Raw genomic sequence first — 16,936 nt, forward strand, 5'->3', positions numbered from 1 at the left:
TGAAATGTAATGAATAGAATTTGCATGTCCAGGTGACTGCATTTACCTTGATTGTTTTAAAAATTTAAATAAATCTTACTATTTGCATATTAATCCTCCCCTTGTATTTGTTTGAATTTCTAATTTGGAGTTTGTTTATTCCAGTATGGTACTACAATATTTATGATACAGTTTGCTTAAATTTTATTTATATTAAGGTTCTTAGCCTTTACAACAGTTTGCACTAATAAGTACATATTTTAATTAATAAGCAATAGTAGAGCGAAGTTTGATAAATATTCCTGATCCTACCCTGGCATATCCAACCTTCAGGCCTAGCCAAGGTCAAATATCTGCTATGCCTGTACAGACTGGTAAGTCCAGTGGACCCTAGATCACGTGTATAATCCCAACCTTAAGACATCCTTTGCACTGGGATAACTCTGATGCTCCCTAGAATCTAACATCAGACATACAATCAATGAAAGAAATCTACATTACCTGGTCAAATTGCTAAATCACAATTTGTACAGCCCAGCAGTGTGACCCCATCTATCCAAATCCAATACATTTATAGAGACATTTTACAATTAGAATGAACCTCAGGACACAAAAATCTTTAAAATATCATAAAATTTTATCAAGGAATTCGAAGATTTAAGGAAAACATTTTAGCCTAAAGGTTTTCCTGTGTCCTGCCCAGCCAGCAGTTGGGACAAGTCTTTCCCACTCATGTCCCCCAAGTAAGCCCACAGAGGCTTATATTAATTAAAACTGCTCAGCCATTAGCTATGGCTTACTACTGACTAGCTCTTACTCTTAAACTTAGCCCATTTTTATTAATCTATATTTTGCCACATATTCCATGGCTTTACTTGTGTGTCATTACATGCTGCTCCCTGAAAGGCAGGCTGGTGTCTCCTCACTCAACCTTCCTCTTTCCAGAATTCTCCTTGTCTGCTTATCCTGCCTATACTTCCTGCCTGGCTACTGGCCAATGAGCATTTTATTAAACCAGTGTACAAAACATTATCCCACAGCATTTCCCCTTTTCTGTTTAATTAAAAAGGAAAGTTTTAACTTTAATATAGTAAAATTATATATAACAAAACAGTTATCATAACCAAGGAAAACCATAATTATCTAGTCTTCAACTACTTCAAAGACCCTAGAAGGATATAATATTTACCTAAGTAAACAGGAAGAGAATTGTAAGCACCTTCCAAAAATCTAGAATGACAGAGACTGCTGGCTGCCTGGACAGTCACCTAGAGTTTTGTAATGTTGGGGCATCCATTTTCAGCCCATAGGTCTAGAGACTCTCAGTCACTTCTCTCTGTGTCCTGTAGAATGTTGGCAATCTCCTATTGAAGCAGGATTCTGATGGACTATTTTGTCTTGCAAAATTCAGTGGTCACCTTCCCATGGGTCCTGCATGTCCAGTCGATGCAACATTTTGTCAAGCAGTCCAGGCAAGAACAGATTCTTGCCAAATAGCTATTTTTTTGCCAAGAAAAAAAGTCTATGTGGAGTGTCTATCTCATTGAATCAGTGCTGCCAGGAGCAGCTGTGTCTCATTGTCTAGAAAGTCTTAAGTCTTTAAAACATTTTAAATAACATAGTCTGTTAGTCTTAGAAGTGTTTGAAGATTACCTACCTAATTGAGTTATATCTATGTATACCTAGAAAACTAACATGAATGTAAGTTCAGCTATCTATCATAGATGAGATGACTAATTATTAATCTGTATTTCTTAATTATCCATTACAATTTAAATGAGTTACATAAAGCATAATACCTTAAACAAGAGTAGAAATATACATATAGTATAAAACATTTTTAAACAAGTTGTTGCTCTTTAAAAGTAGATTCAGCAATCTACTCTTTTATCCTATCATATCTATACCCTATCCCCTTTTGTTCTTTAGAAAGATATTGCCTATGACCAAGAACAATTTATAACCAATCTATAAACAAAGACAAATATAAATAATCCATTTTTTGAGAATGTGGGTTTAGTTCTAGGCTACTTTCTGCTGATAGGTGGCACTGGTAGTCTTATGGGGTTCCTGAGAAAATTTGAGACACTGGTCAAGTCCTGGGAAGAGCAGCTAAAACCTTTGTTGATAGGTACTATCTGTTAAGGTTCTGGAAGTGTGGCTTGATCAAATCTGATCCATCTTAACCTGTAATAAATACATAGCATCTTGCCTCCTGTGGAAATAAAAAGAGAGCCTCCTTCCTAAAACAACATATCCTTAGACATAAATTTTGAAATCTAGATACCTTTAAAATATACATATTGATTTAACTCAGCAGCTTTTACAATCTGCAGTCAAAAATCCCTAAGACAATATAATCCAGACTCTGTGTATTTTCAGTCTTTAAGTGGCTTATTGTTTATATTAATTTTATTGTCTCTTTAAAGACTTATTTATTTATTTATGTTTTTTGAGACAGGGTTTCTCTGTGCAGCTTTGCACCTTTTCCTGGAACTTACTTGGTAGTCCAGGCTGGCCTCAAACTCACAGAGATCCGTCTGGCTCTGCCTCCTCAGTGCTGGGATTAAAGGTGTGTGCCACCACCACCCAGCCAAGACCTCATTTTTTAAAAACTATTCTTTATTTAACTGTCTATCCCACCTTTCCTTTTTTTTTCAACCCTACATACATTTTTGCACACATTGTTAATCATTTAAAGTCTTATTCCATCTGAATCTGACTTATTGTGAATGTATTGCTTTAAACTTCAGCATTACTAGGACTAAAATGGCAGCGTTGGCTGCTGGTTTTGCCCACCTTGGCCTTCCAACATGGTAGAACTATGTTTACTACTAGCTTTGGGGGAACCATGATCACACCTGACTCTTGTAGGCAGTGGGTCTATGCCTCCATGCAGCAGCATATAGCTCCTAAACCTTTTCTTCTCCTTCTTCTTCTTCTTCTTCTTCTGTATTAGAAAAAGCTAAATCCATCACACATTGTGCTGCATAGCTTGCAGATGCCACTGTGTACAATGGCAGGAATCAGCCATGATGCACTCAACCCATATGCTAATGTGAACCCACCATACTGTAGCTCAATCCCACAGGCTGCAGCTGGCCTGAGAGAGACAACTAGGAAGCTGTTTTTAGCTCCATTTTAAAATCATGTTTTTAAAGCTTACTCAGGTTTTAGGTGGAAACTCTTGCCCCACATTTTGGCACCATTTGTAGCTGAAAGGGTTTTTTTTTGTGTCCCACCTGGCCTGTGGTCAGGACAAATCTCTCACCCATAGTCTCACAGTCTTTCAGGTCCAAGTTAACACATGGAGCCTTATATTAACTAAAACTGCTCAGCCATTAATGCTCAGGCTTACCACTGACTAGATCTTACACTTAAACTCAGCCCATTTTTGTTAATCTATATGTTGCCACATGTTCCATAACTTTACCTTTGTGCCATTACATGCTTCTCTCCGGATGGTGAGCTGGTGTCTCCTCACTCAATTTTCCTCTTCCCAGAATTCTCTTTGTCTGATTATCCTGCCTATACTTCCTGCCTAGCTACTGGCTAATCAGCATTTTAATAATCCAGTATAAAAACATTGTTCCATAGCAAGACATGAACAAACATCTCAAATAACATGAAGATAATAGTGCTTGAGTGATGTCTAGTGTATATGTATATGTATATATTGTAAAATGATGAAGACAATTCAGAATTTGAAAACTATATTCAGCAAGAGAAAGAAATATTAAAGGTAGCCCCAGCTGAAATGAAGGTGGAATTGAAAAAGTCACTAAAGTTCAGGGGAAGTTCAAATAGATGAATGGAGTAGATGATAGAATATCAAGACTTAAAGAAAAATCAAAAGAACTGGGCCATTCAAGAAAAGGATTTAAAACATTAAACAGGCACATACAGGAAAGCAACAAGCAAAAGTGTGGTGTGCCATGGAAACATCAAATCTTGAACTTTTAGGCATAGAAAAAGGAGAATATTTTATACTCCTTCAGCTATTCAGATAGTTTTGCTGGGAACAATAGTCTAGGTTGACATTTATGCTCTTTTGGACTGTGAAATACATTGCTCCAGGCTCTTCTGGTTTTTACAGATTCCACTGAGAAATCAGTTGTTAAACTGATGAGCTTTCTTTTATATTGACCTGTGGATTTATTTTACTGTTCACTTTTTCCGCTCTCAAAAAATAAATAAATAAAATCCCTTCAGAACAGGCTCTTTTTATTTATTTATTTTTTTATTTTTATTTTTTATAAATGACCTTATACTTAAGACATAGGAAACTTCATACTGAATGTATGTTTAGGTCACTCTGATGAAGACCTCAATCTCCTGTTTTCCTGAAACTTGAATCACTGTTTTGAAAATACTTTCTACTAGAAAAATGATCAAACACCCCCATTGTATTTATATTTTAAGTAAGTCCTTTATTAAAGCATTAACAATAACAGTTGGTTAATAATAATGAAAATAAAAAGTTATGTACTACTGGAAATAAAGGCATAGATGAACACTAACATAATAATAAAGAGGTGATTTTAATACCCCACCTTCTCTAATAGAAAAGTAATGTTAAAAAAATAGAAACATCAGAAATATATGGCTTCAAAAATCAAGTAGACATAATGGATTTCTGTAGAATATTTCACTAAACACAAAAAATAAATATGCACATTCTATTTAGCTTCTCTACAATGGACAACACCTTGAGACACAAAGCAAATTTTAACAGATTCAGAAAACTGAAATAACTTCATGTATTATACATAACATATGCATAACAAGCTTAAATTTAACAGCAAGCAATGCTCTAGTAATTATATAAACTTATGGATATTAAATAATACAATATTGTGCTATTCCTAATGATATTCTGCTATACTCATAGATTGATGCCTAGTTTAAAGATTATCAGAGAAGATTTATCCAGCAACTGATGGAAACAGATGCAGACCAAGAGCCAACATTAGGCTGAGTTCAGGGACTCCTGTGAAAGAGGGGAAGGAAGGAATGCAGTAGCTAGAGTGGTCAAGGACACCACAAGAAAACCCACAGAATCCATTAACCTGGGCTCATAGGGGCTCTCAGAGACTGAATTGCCAACCTTTATAAATCATCTGCACATATGTTACACTTGTGTAGTTTGGTCTTCTTGTGGGACTCCTAACAGTGGGAGCAGTGCCTGCCTCTGACTCTTTTTCCTGCTTTTCTGACCATTTCCCCCACTATCAGATCACCTCATCTAGTCTTAATGCAAAGGTAGGTGTCTAGACTTACTGCATCTTGATATTCCATGTTTGGTTGATATCCATGAGAAATCTTCCCCTTTCTAGAGAGAAATAGAGGAGTTGTGGATATTGGGGCAGAAGAGAGTGGGAAAGGACCAGAATGAGATGAAGGAGAAGCAACTGTGGTCAGTATGTAAAAATAAAAAATAAAAAATTAGAAACAGAAATTTCACTAGCAAACTTCATCTACAAAGCTGGTATTACCTAAAGCAGAAACCAGGTAAAGTAACAACAACAAGAGGAGGAGAAGAAGAAGAGGAGAAAGAGAAACAGAAGAAGAGAAAGGGAGGGAGAAAGTTAAAGGAAAGGAGAACAATATTAATGATATGGATGATTATGATAATTCTGGCCATAAAACTAATACATACAGAGGGAAATAACCTAAATAACTACTTGTAAACTGAATATGGGAATATATTAAAAAATTCACCTGGATCAAGTTGGATTCATTTAGGAGATTCACAGGAGGTTCAATACATAAGCCAATAAATACATTAAATCATATAAATGACTAAAAATACGATCTTCTCAATAGAGCAGAAAAGGCCTTTGACAAAATCCAACATTGTTGTGGGATAAATATTTTGTACATTGGGAAGATGTGTTGCTCTCTTTCTTAATAAAAAGCTGACTGGCTAAAGGCTAAGCAGTATTTTTGGCGCAGAAAGTATACTGGGAAGGAGGGTGGGGTCAGAGGAGTTGTGAGGAACTCTCATGAGATGCAGAATGAGCAGGATGGAATGATGTATGTAAGGAAAATGAGCCTTGGGGCAGCACATAGATTAATAAAAATGGGTTAATTTAAGTTATAAGAACTAGTTAAAAAATCAGCATAAGCTATCAACCAAGCACTTATAATTAATAATAAGTCTCTGTGTGGTTATTTGGCAACCGGCTGGTGAAACAGAAAAGTCTGCCTACATATGGCACCCAAAGTGGGGCACCTACAATCACATGCAACCTGAAAAAAGCTTTTTAAAAAGCCCTAAACACGCAAAAATAGAGCCAAACATGGCTTCCTTGTCTTATGTCTCTCATGCCAACTGCAGTACAGAGACATATCTTCCAGCTGCTGCCTTCTGGCTTGAGCTGCCAGTGTGAGTGCTGCCAGAGAGAGCTCCACCAGAACACTATGAACTAAAATGCATGGTTAATTTTAGTTTTGTTGATGCAGACAGAAAAGATTACAAATACACAGTAAGGAAATAGCCAGACAGGAAAACAAACAAACAAACAAACAAACAAAACCAAACTCTAAGTGGTTTACAGTGTGTTTAAATATATACATAGGCTTTGGAGAGAAAAGAGAAATGGTATAGACAGTCATAAAAATAGTTTAAAGATAATAACGTAAAGTCTTTAAAGAAAGAATAAAATGATATAAAGGAAAGATAGAAAATACACAGGAAGTCTGGATCTTATATGCTATTGTGTTGTCTTTAAAATTTTTTTTGACTACTGATAAAGGAGCAATAGCTATTAAGAGACATTTGCTTATGAAAGGTGCCAGATTAAACTAACATATATATTTTAAAAATACCTTGATTTCAAAATGGAAGTCAGAGATATGTTGCTTTGGGAAAGAGATTATGCTTTTATTTCCACAGGAAATGAAAGTCTGTGGATTCATTCCAGGTTGATATGGATCAGGTTTGATAGATTCAGATCCCCCTGAAAATCCTCATTACATACATAAAGAAATAAACCTAGAAAAACTACAAAACAGGTAACATATACTTTACTTGCTCAAATAAAAACAAAACAAAAAATCATCTTTGGATAACTTATGTTCAACACACAGTCTATACTGCATCAATATAGACATGTATGTTACCTTTAAAAGTTTATGTATTTTCAGAACAAGGGGACCAAACACAAATGGAAATAGATGGCCCAGGTGATCCAGCATTTCAAACTGCCTCTGTTACAGTCTTCTCAGAATTCTGCATCTAAAACAGTCTCAAGGCAGCTTGCTGAGATGGCCCAACCTCACTAATTAATGTAGTCAAGGCATAACATTTATGCTGATTTTCTCAAGCTTTCCCCAATGATATCACCACCCACCAAGAACATAAAGTAGTCCAAAAAATAATGCCCACATTCCCAAGAGATGGGGTATGGGTTGGTTGTGGTAATTCAATGGATTATGGATATTTGTCACTGTTTATAAGGGTTGGTTACAAGTTGTTAGTTGTAGTTAGAGAAAATGCTAAACAAAAAAGTTAAATTCAAAGATCTCATTCTAAAGGATAAATTAAAACAAGGTGGATATGATATAGGAATGATACAAAATATGGTAAATTATTGAATATACTTTAATCCAAAAACCAAATATTAACCTCAAAATATTTTACATTGGTACAGATTTTGGTTTATTGTTTAGAAATATAAAGTTTTCTTGCTATACTATAAATTGCTACAATTGAAAATACAGGGGAGTAGTTAGTCATCTATAGTAATCAAACTTGTATTCATATTAGAATGTTTTCAAGGTTAAACAGATATAATTAGATAGATGCTCTTCAAACACTTCAAAGAGCTACAGACTATGACATTCAGGATATTTTATAACCTTAGGCTATTCATGACAGTGAGATGTGTCTACTCCAAACAGCACCAATTTACTTTCAAAGAGGATGATGGGCATCAAAGAACCTCCATATGGGTGTAGTGGATAGGCATCCCAGCATTGGCCTGGAAGTTCCAACCCCCACTGAGGCTTCGGTAATGGTCACACCCACAAGGCGGGGCAGAGGAGGAAGCAGAAGACGAAGGATCGGGAAGAACTCACTCTCTTGGTTCCGGGACGCCGGACGCGAGAGGTGGACCGAGCAGAGTTCTCCAGAGAACGCCGCCGCCAGACTACCCTCTACCTTGCCAGACTCTGCGACCTACCCCTTCATTTGTAAGTTACCCCACAAAATAAACTTCCCTTTTAACTACGTGGAGTGGCCTGGTCCGAGGGTAGTGGTGTTTACAACTAATTGATCACAACCAGCCCGGCTAGCTCAGTCGGTAGAGCATGAGACTCTTAATCTCAGGGTCGTGGGTTCGTGCCCCATGTTGGGCGCCAGATATTGGTGGAATTATTAAGGCCACTTTTAATTTGAAAGCTTTTCCCATCTTTAGTGTTCAGCTCTCAGTTTCACTTTTAGTATTCTAGGATGGCAGTTTGTGTCTTTACCCACCATAACTTTCCAAATCAAGATAGACAGGATAAAGACCAATCACAGAGCTGGATTTCCTTTCAAAGTCTATCACTGGTGGTTGAGCAGCAGAGTTGGAACTAAGAGATGGGGATAAGACTCAAGAATTAAAAATCTCCACTGAGCCAACCTCCTATCAGTAGTAAAGAGGTTGTTCAACATTCCATCAAGATGTCTCATTCTAGTAAGATGACTCTGGACAAAGTAGATGTTAAGGGGAAGATAGTCATCATAAGAGTAGATTTTAACATTCTCATGAAGAACAACCAAATCATGAACAACCACAGAATCAAGGCTGCCATCTCAGACATCAAGCATTGTCTGGAAAAGGGAGCCAAGTCTGTAGTTCTCATAGGTTATCTGGGCCACATTGATGGCCAGGCAAATATTCCTTAGTGCCTTTTGCTGCTGAGCTCAAATCCATGTTTGGCAAGGATGTTTTGTTCCTGAAGGACTGTGTGGGCTCTCAAGTAGAGAAACCTTGTGCCAATCCAGATAATGGGTCTGTCATCCTTTTGGAGAATGTGAGCTTCCACATGGAGGAAGAAGGTAAGGGTCAGGATTCTTCTGGAAAAAAGTATGTCGTGGAGCCAGCTAAAGTAGAAGCCTTCAGAGCATCACTGTCAAAACTCAGGGGTATCTATGTCAATGATGTTTTGCCATCCCACACAGAGCCTGCATTTTCATGGTGGGAGTAAATTTGCCCCAGAAGGCATATGGGTTCCTCATGAAGAAGGAACTAGATTACTTTGGCAAGGTCTTAGAACACCCAGAGAAACCCTTCCTGACTATCCTTGGTTGAGTCAAACTGAAAGACAAGATCCAACCCATCAAAAATATGTTAGACAGAGTCAACTTCATGATTATTGGGAGTAGTATATGGCTTATACCTTCCTGAGGGAACTCAAGAACATGGATATTGGTGCTTTCTTTTTTGAAGAAGAGAGTCAAAATTGTCAAAGATAACATGGCCAAAACAGAAAACAATGGTGTAAAGATAACCTTTCCTGTTGACTTTGAAACTGCTGACAAGTTTGGTGAGCATGCAAAAGTTGGACAAGTCACTCTAGAATCTGGCATACCATCTGGCTGGATGGGTTTGGACTGTGGTCCTGAGAGCATTAAAAAAACAATGCTCAAATTGTGACCCAGGCAAAGCTTGTTATTTTGAATAGATCTATGGGGATGTTTGAATGGGATGCCTTTGCTAAGGGAACCAAAGCCCTCATGAATTAAGTTGCAAAGGCCACCTCCAAGGGCTGTGTTATCATTATAGGGGGTAGAGATACTGCTACTTGCTGGGTCAAATGGGACACTGAAAACAAGTTCATCCACGTGAGCACCAGATGTGTAACAAGTCTTCAGCTGCTGGAAGATAAAGTCCTTCCTAAGGCAGAGGCCCTGAGCAACATGCAATTGTCAAAGTGCTCTTGCTTCTTATTTCCTGTATGGAATGCTGAATCCAACTTAGTGCCTTTTCATCTGAGCTTAACTTTGGTTAATGTCTACTCTGTATCAAGTCCCAGGTAATGAGCAAGCAGTGTGCCATCAGTACAACATGAGCACATTTTGTTAATTCTGTCATGCATTTCTTACTCTCTTTAAGATCTTATCAGGACTTTCCACTGTATTTGATGAGGAAACATTCTCATGTCACCTATTAAAGAAATGAGGCATGTAAGTTGAATATGTTGTTTCCACTCTTGTTCAACTTAACTATTTCTCTCTGAATGTGGGAAATAATGCATAATCTGCTATAGGAGAAGGATGGAGTAAAGGTCATTATGTCATTGTGCAAATGTAACTACCTAATTAGATCTCTACTAACATTTTTTTCTCTAAGTAAGGAAAAGAAGTACTTAGTAATCCCAGTAATTTTCTTTTTAGAAAAGGAAAAAGTAAAATCCACTGATATGTCCATTAATGAGAAAGTTCAAAATCAATTTCAGGGCATGGATAAAAATTTACTTGAGAAAGCAAACAATAATTAGTCTTATGACAAGTGAATTGTTACAGTTGGTTTATGAAATGAAAATGTACATATCTCATTTTAAAAGCAACAAAATGTGTAAGAGACAAAAATACTTATTTGTTAGTTCTCTACCTCCTTTTCCTCCTCCTTCCCCTTCTTCTTTTTCTAAATCTGGATGCAAAGAACAGGAAGTTTTTCCCAATTTTAAATGTGCACATCTGATACAGCCCTTGGAGGCAGAGCTGGAAAGTGTGAAGTTATAAATACGGTTTCCATATCTCTCCCTCAGGATTTTATCACAGGAATTCATTCTCTAGCAGATCCAGAACCCCCATTCTGGAATTGCTTCCCAGGATGTTTGCAGTGGTAGACTCCCACTCTTAGAATGTGTTGTTGTCTACTTGCTGTTGTCTCTTGCTTCAATTCTGAGGCTGTGGTTTCCCCCTTATCTCAACTGTCTCCCACATCTAAGCAGTGTGTTTGCATTGTACCTCTTTGTAGAGCAGATATCAACTTCCATGTTCTTACATCCTCTAGAAATGGTCATAATCTCGTTTTGCTGTTTTTTTATTTTTATTTTTCTATTCTTAACAAATTTTTAATATCCTAAACTGGACAGTTGCATATTATATTGTGGGGGGGGAAACCCTTAAAGAATATAACCAGAGATTTTAAATCTCAAAAAATGTTTCTCCTTCAACTGTTGCTCACAATAAATTTTATGAGTGCCATTACTTCACACAAGAGCATCATATTAATCCAAATTGTAGCTCATCATTAGTACATTATATTTCCACAATCTCTACTAAACTGTTTCCTATCATCATCCTTAAGGCATTGGCTAAGTCAGTTTTCCCATTTGGAAACACATTATTAATACATACAGATATTTATATCCTTTTTTATTTCTTGCTTAACATCTAAGTCCTCTTCCATTCCATACCGTGCTTTTTTTTCTTCTTCAGTAGCAATCTAAACCACTTGTCTTTGTTATTTTCATTGGGCCATCTTTTCCCGATTTTTTTTCCCTTTTAAGTTGTTTTAATTTGACAGACTAATTATGCTAGCCAGATTTCCCTTTGCCATGGCACAGATCAGAAACAACGGAAAAGGAATAGGGGTATATGTAGGCACATGGGTTTGGAGGATTTGATCTAATCAGCTTGTAATGGCAGAGCAGAAGGAGTTCACCTTGTTGAAGGTATGGGCTCTTTTCCTTCCATTTGTTTTGTTCACTTTTGATGTGCTGGATCCTGTGTTGTTTTATTATCTTTTAGAAGCCTGTTTGTTTTCTCATGAATGACAAAAAGGAAGTGGATCCAGTTAGTGGGGACCTGGGAGGAATAGAGCAGGTTGGGGGGAGGGTGGGAGTGGGAGGTTGGAGGGAGACATTAATCAGACATTTATGTGTAGTCAGATTTCTAAACAGTCTTATTAAATAAGAAACACAGAGCCAAATACAGAGGTGCAAGCTGTAGAGATCAGAGTAATAGCAGCCAACTGATCTTAGCTTACCACCTTGCCATAGCTTCCCAAGTGAACCTCTTCCTGTCTAATCTGTGCTTTATTGCCTTCCTGTTCTGCCTTGTCATTGTCTCTAAGTTCGGCCACATCACTTCCTTATCACTGCCTGTCTATACAGACCTCCAGGTCTCTATATTTGATACTGGGATTAAAGGCTTGTGTCATCACACTTGGCTGTGTCCTTGAATGCACAGAGACTCTAACTGCCATATGATCAGATTAACAGAGTGTGCTACCACCACTTAACTTTGGTTCATGGCCATGACCTCTGATTTCCAGGCATACTTTATTTATTAACATACAAGTTCCAGGCCAGCCTGGACTACAGAGTGAGTTCAGGAAAGGTGCAAAGCAACACAGAGAAACCCTATCTAAAAAAACAAAAAAACAAAAAAAAGAAAGAAACTTAACTATATGCTTATCTTTGCTAAGTATCAGTACATAAATAGAATTAATAGATCTATTATTATTGAAGCAGAAAATATTTTTAAAATGCAAATCCCGTGTATCCTTAACACTGCTACTGCAGATAAAAAGAAACAAGATGCCTTACTCATGTATAGGACACACATTTAAAAACTTAACATTTTTCACTTCTATATCAAGACTGGCAGAATACATCTCATTCCATAGTCTTCATAGTAACACAACCCACACAGCTACTGTATTAAAATAACCACGTTATAGCAGATCCCCAAGGAGCTGGTTTCACAAGCATTTTACCATTTTTCCTCCTTACAACACAGGCACAAAACAAGACTGATCTGCACTTGTAAGCAATTCAAGCAGGTGAGTTGCAGAAGGAATTTGCTTATACAAAAGAATATGACTTATCAATGTGCTTGGAGGACATGTATAAATGTTTACAAAATAGAAGCATTCTGTCCATTTGGTATTTTAATACCATAAAACAGCCTTGGTCCTCTTAGATAAATATGAGACAAGGTTCACCCCCAAAGTAGCAGATAAGACTGTAGGTCCTGGAGAAGATATTCAGTGTGCTCTCCCAAGGCAAGAATCTTTTGGGATTGATGAGTAAATCTAATACCCATGATGTCTTTACTGTCTTCAGTGTCTAAAGGAAGCTTTATGTTAATCTCAGTCAAATAGAGCCAGCAAACAACTACAGGGTCATTACCTCCTCCATCAAACATATCCTTCTTCTCCTGAAATGCTGTCACTTAGAAAATAACAGAGTATCCATTGTAAATCAAATTTATTATGTAAACAAAACTTGAGATTTTCTGGGTGCAGTGAGGTATCTCTAATGTCCTCTAGCTGGCATCAAATTATAAGAGCTAGAAGAATACAATTTTCATATTGCTCTTCTCAGTAATAGAAAATATATAGTCATTCTCCAGCCATACCTGTCTTCAGTCCCCTTCCTGGGACTTGTTTTCATTAATGTTCTCATCAGGAACATGAAGAAAATGTCATTTCCATTTTAGGCTGTTTTTTTATTTTATAAAAATGCACTTGAAATTTTTTTCACATGAAGATACTGCATTGACCCATTTTAGACAATGATTTTTTCATAAATATACATTTAAAATAAATATTTGTTCATCATCTAAATTCACCAATTTGCACATATTCATAACAGTCAATACTTGTTACTTTCCATAGGAGAATTTCCAGTAAACCACATATTAGATTTATTTGATCCTTCCCATATTAAATATTCCACTTTTCCCTATTTCTTAAAACAATGAAAGGTACATGAAAACTCAGAAAAGGAACACTAGATTACTTAGTAAATAAATGCAGCATTGACCTTCACACTTCAGAGAAGAGAGGGTTAGTGTATTTATTTTTTAGCATCTCTAAACTTCACTCTTCTGATTCCAGTAGCATACAATACACATGCTTGTGGATAGAGAGATATCTCAGTAGTTAAGAGCACTGGCTGCTCTAGGTTCATTTCCCAACACCCACTTGGCAGCTCACAATCACTTGTAACTCTAGTCCCAGGGATCTGATACCCTATCTATCCTTCATGAACAATAATCATGGCATGTTACACAGACATAAATACAGGCATAACACCCATACACATAAAATAATTTCTTAGTGCATAGTAAATAAGAAGTTAGGTACATATTACATAGAGAACAGATTTCAGGTTCAGGGTCTCTGAGGATTGTATGTGACTATCACATGCCCACACTTGCACTCCATCAACAGCATTATCATTAACCAATGGGACAGTGGGATCTACATTGTTAAAAAAGTCCTTACCCCTGTTACTACTAACTGATTCAATATTTAAAATTATCAGGTGGCTGACTGAGATAACGCAGACCCCAAAACACAAAAAGTGTAAGTAGTCACTTGTAAGTGGATATGAGCTGTAAAATAATGGACAAGCATGCTACAATCTACAGACCCAGAAAGACTCAAGGCAGGATACATGGATCTCTATGGGAAGGGGAAATATAATAGACTTCACAGATGGACTTGGGGCAGGTAGAGATAGGAACAGGAGGGGACAGGTAGGGGGATGGAAGGAGAGAGTCCTGGGAGAGATGGGTGGAACTGGATGGCATTTGCTGGGGTAGAAAGCTAGTACAGTAGGAACTCCCAGGAAATTATAATAGTGACTCTATGAAAAACTATAGTAATGGAGGATACATAGTTTGAACTGGAAATCTCCTGTAACCATGCATGGCTTTCCAATGGAGGGATTGGGACACCAATCCATTCATACATAATACCTTTGACCTACAATTTGTCATGCCTGCAAGTTGTGCTGGTTAAAGGTAGTTACCACAGAGCTTGTGGGAGTGACCAGCCAATGACTCGTCCTACTTGGGACACTTGCTACAAGAGAGAGCCTATGCCTGGAGGACCAGGAAATGGAGGCTTGATAGTCCAGACCTAGGATAGAAATAAACATGTGGGGGGCAGGAGAGTCCATTAAATGATTCCTAATGATACTCTGATATTCTTGCAGTCTGGAGCCTAGCATAATCTTAATCGGAGAGGCTTCATCCAGCAACTGATGGAAGCTGATGCAGAGACCCACAGTGAAATACCAGTTAGAGCTCATGGAATCCTGCAGGAGACAGGGAGGTATTGAGAGCTGCTTCTAGCAAAAGACCATGGGAGTATACAGCAGGTGACAACTGGAGTTCAGAAGGTCAACCTATCAGAAATAAGGGTTCTGTTAGATGAAACCATCACTCAAGGAATTATGGAATTACTGCCTTTTAATAAATTGCCTGTTTCTTGTTGTAAACTTCTTGTGCAATAACAGCTGATACCACCTCTTTTATCGTGCATTTCCATGTTATCTGTACATGTAATCTCATGACTGCATCTTAATCTTATGGGCACACATAACTGTGGATAGTCTAGAAGAAGGTTTCTTATTTAACTGTACAATTTTTATGATTAGAAACATACTAAATATGCTTCATAACTGGGTCTATTGTGTCATGTGGACTGTAGACACTTAGAGTCTTGTTCTCCATCCTTAGGCACTGACAAGGTAATCATTGGCCTCATAGAACTTTCACAGAGTAGAATTACAGGTGCCTGGCATTTTTAGAACAAAACCCTTTGGAAGAAATGTATTGAACTAGAAGTGATAGTGCAGGTGTGTGGCCTCGGTATATCTGAGTCCTTCAAGAGATCAACAGCACTTGTGTTGCTCTAAGCTTCCTCCACTGGCACTTCCTTACTCTAATCAAAAAACCATATACACTTTGAACTTTTTTCTACACCAATTATTTATGCAAGGTTTTAGGCTCAGTGGACTATTCATGTATAGGTCCTGAGATTCAGGTGATTAACAGAAAAAGGCTGTTAACTGACTAACCATGTCTGGGTATTATTAATCAAATAAAAGAGTCCAAATATTCTTTGCCCTTTTTGTAAATCTCTCATTGGTTTAATTTCTTCCCTTGTAACCCATAGCTATCCATTTAAGAGATAGCCAGAACATTTTACAACCTAAAGCTGTTGTCAGTCACCAACTAATCTGATCAAGTCTTTGCCAAGTGTGACTCTTATCAGAATACTTGTCCCTGAGAGTTTACTTGATAGTTTTTACTAACAAGTTGTTAATTAATAAACAAAGAGGGACTAGAAATGGAAGGAACTAGATAGATGTGAGAAAACAGCAGAAGGGAATGAGAGGAGCTAAGTATGAGAACAGAAAAGAAGCTGTGAAGATATAATTGACTGAGAAAAATAAAGTCATTGGATTAAAGAACCAAGTGTGCTTAGATTCATTTGATATCCCTCAGATCAACATCCTAGCCTCTTGTAGTTTCTGTTCTGGACCCTGGTAGAAATCTCCTCAGGGCAGGCTCCTGTGGAGAATTAGATAGGGAGAAAGGATTGCAGGAGGCAGAAGGGTCAATGACAGGACAAAAAAACCCACAGGATCAACTAACCTGGGATCATCAGGGCTCACAGAGATTGAATTGTGGCAACCAGAGAGCTTGCATGGGACCGACCAAGGCTCTCTGCACATGGTACAGTTGTGTCATTTAGTCTTATTGTGGGACTCCCAACAGTGGGAATAGGGGCTTTTTCTGACTCTGTTGCCTGCTTTTGGTTTGTCTTATGAAGCCTTAACTTAAGGGGATGTACTTAATCTTATTACAACATGATAGGACATGTTTGGTTGATATCCCTGTGAGACCTGTGCTTTTCTGAAAAGAAATGGAGTGAAATCTGATGTATTCAGAACTTTCAGGTGTCAGATGTAACCAGAAATTTTCTTCTGTCCTGTCCAGCCCCCCATGGTCCTGCATACACTTATAAAATAATCACTCAAAAGCTTATATTAATTATAACTGCTTGGCTATTTGCTCAGGCTTATTACTGACTAGCACTTAAATTAACCTGTAATTCTTAATCTATGTTTTGCTGCATCTCCTCCACCTCTGTGTTTCTTCTTCCTGTCTCTCTCAGATTTCCTGCCTAGCTATAACTTGACCTGCCATAGGCCAGAG

At 37.5% G+C, this 16,936-nt stretch overlaps 1 non-coding gene and 1 pseudogene across 1 annotated transcript; both read left to right on the top strand.

Annotated features, from left to right (window-relative positions):
• The first annotated feature begins 8,267 nt into the window (after positions 1 to 8,267).
• Trnak-cuu lies at positions 8,268 to 8,340 on the top strand. Its single transcript has one exon. It is a non-coding gene; the product is annotated as a tRNA-Lys (tRNA).
• A 307-nt stretch (positions 8,341 to 8,647) lies between these two features.
• Positions 8,648 to 10,006, top strand: LOC118569848 (annotated as a pseudogene).
• Positions 10,007 to 16,936: the final 6,930 nt, after the last annotated feature.

This window comes from Onychomys torridus, chromosome 18 (genome assembly GCF_903995425.1).
Source record: "Onychomys torridus chromosome 18, mOncTor1.1, whole genome shotgun sequence".
In the NCBI taxonomy this organism is placed as follows: domain Eukaryota; kingdom Metazoa; phylum Chordata; class Mammalia; order Rodentia; family Cricetidae; genus Onychomys; species Onychomys torridus.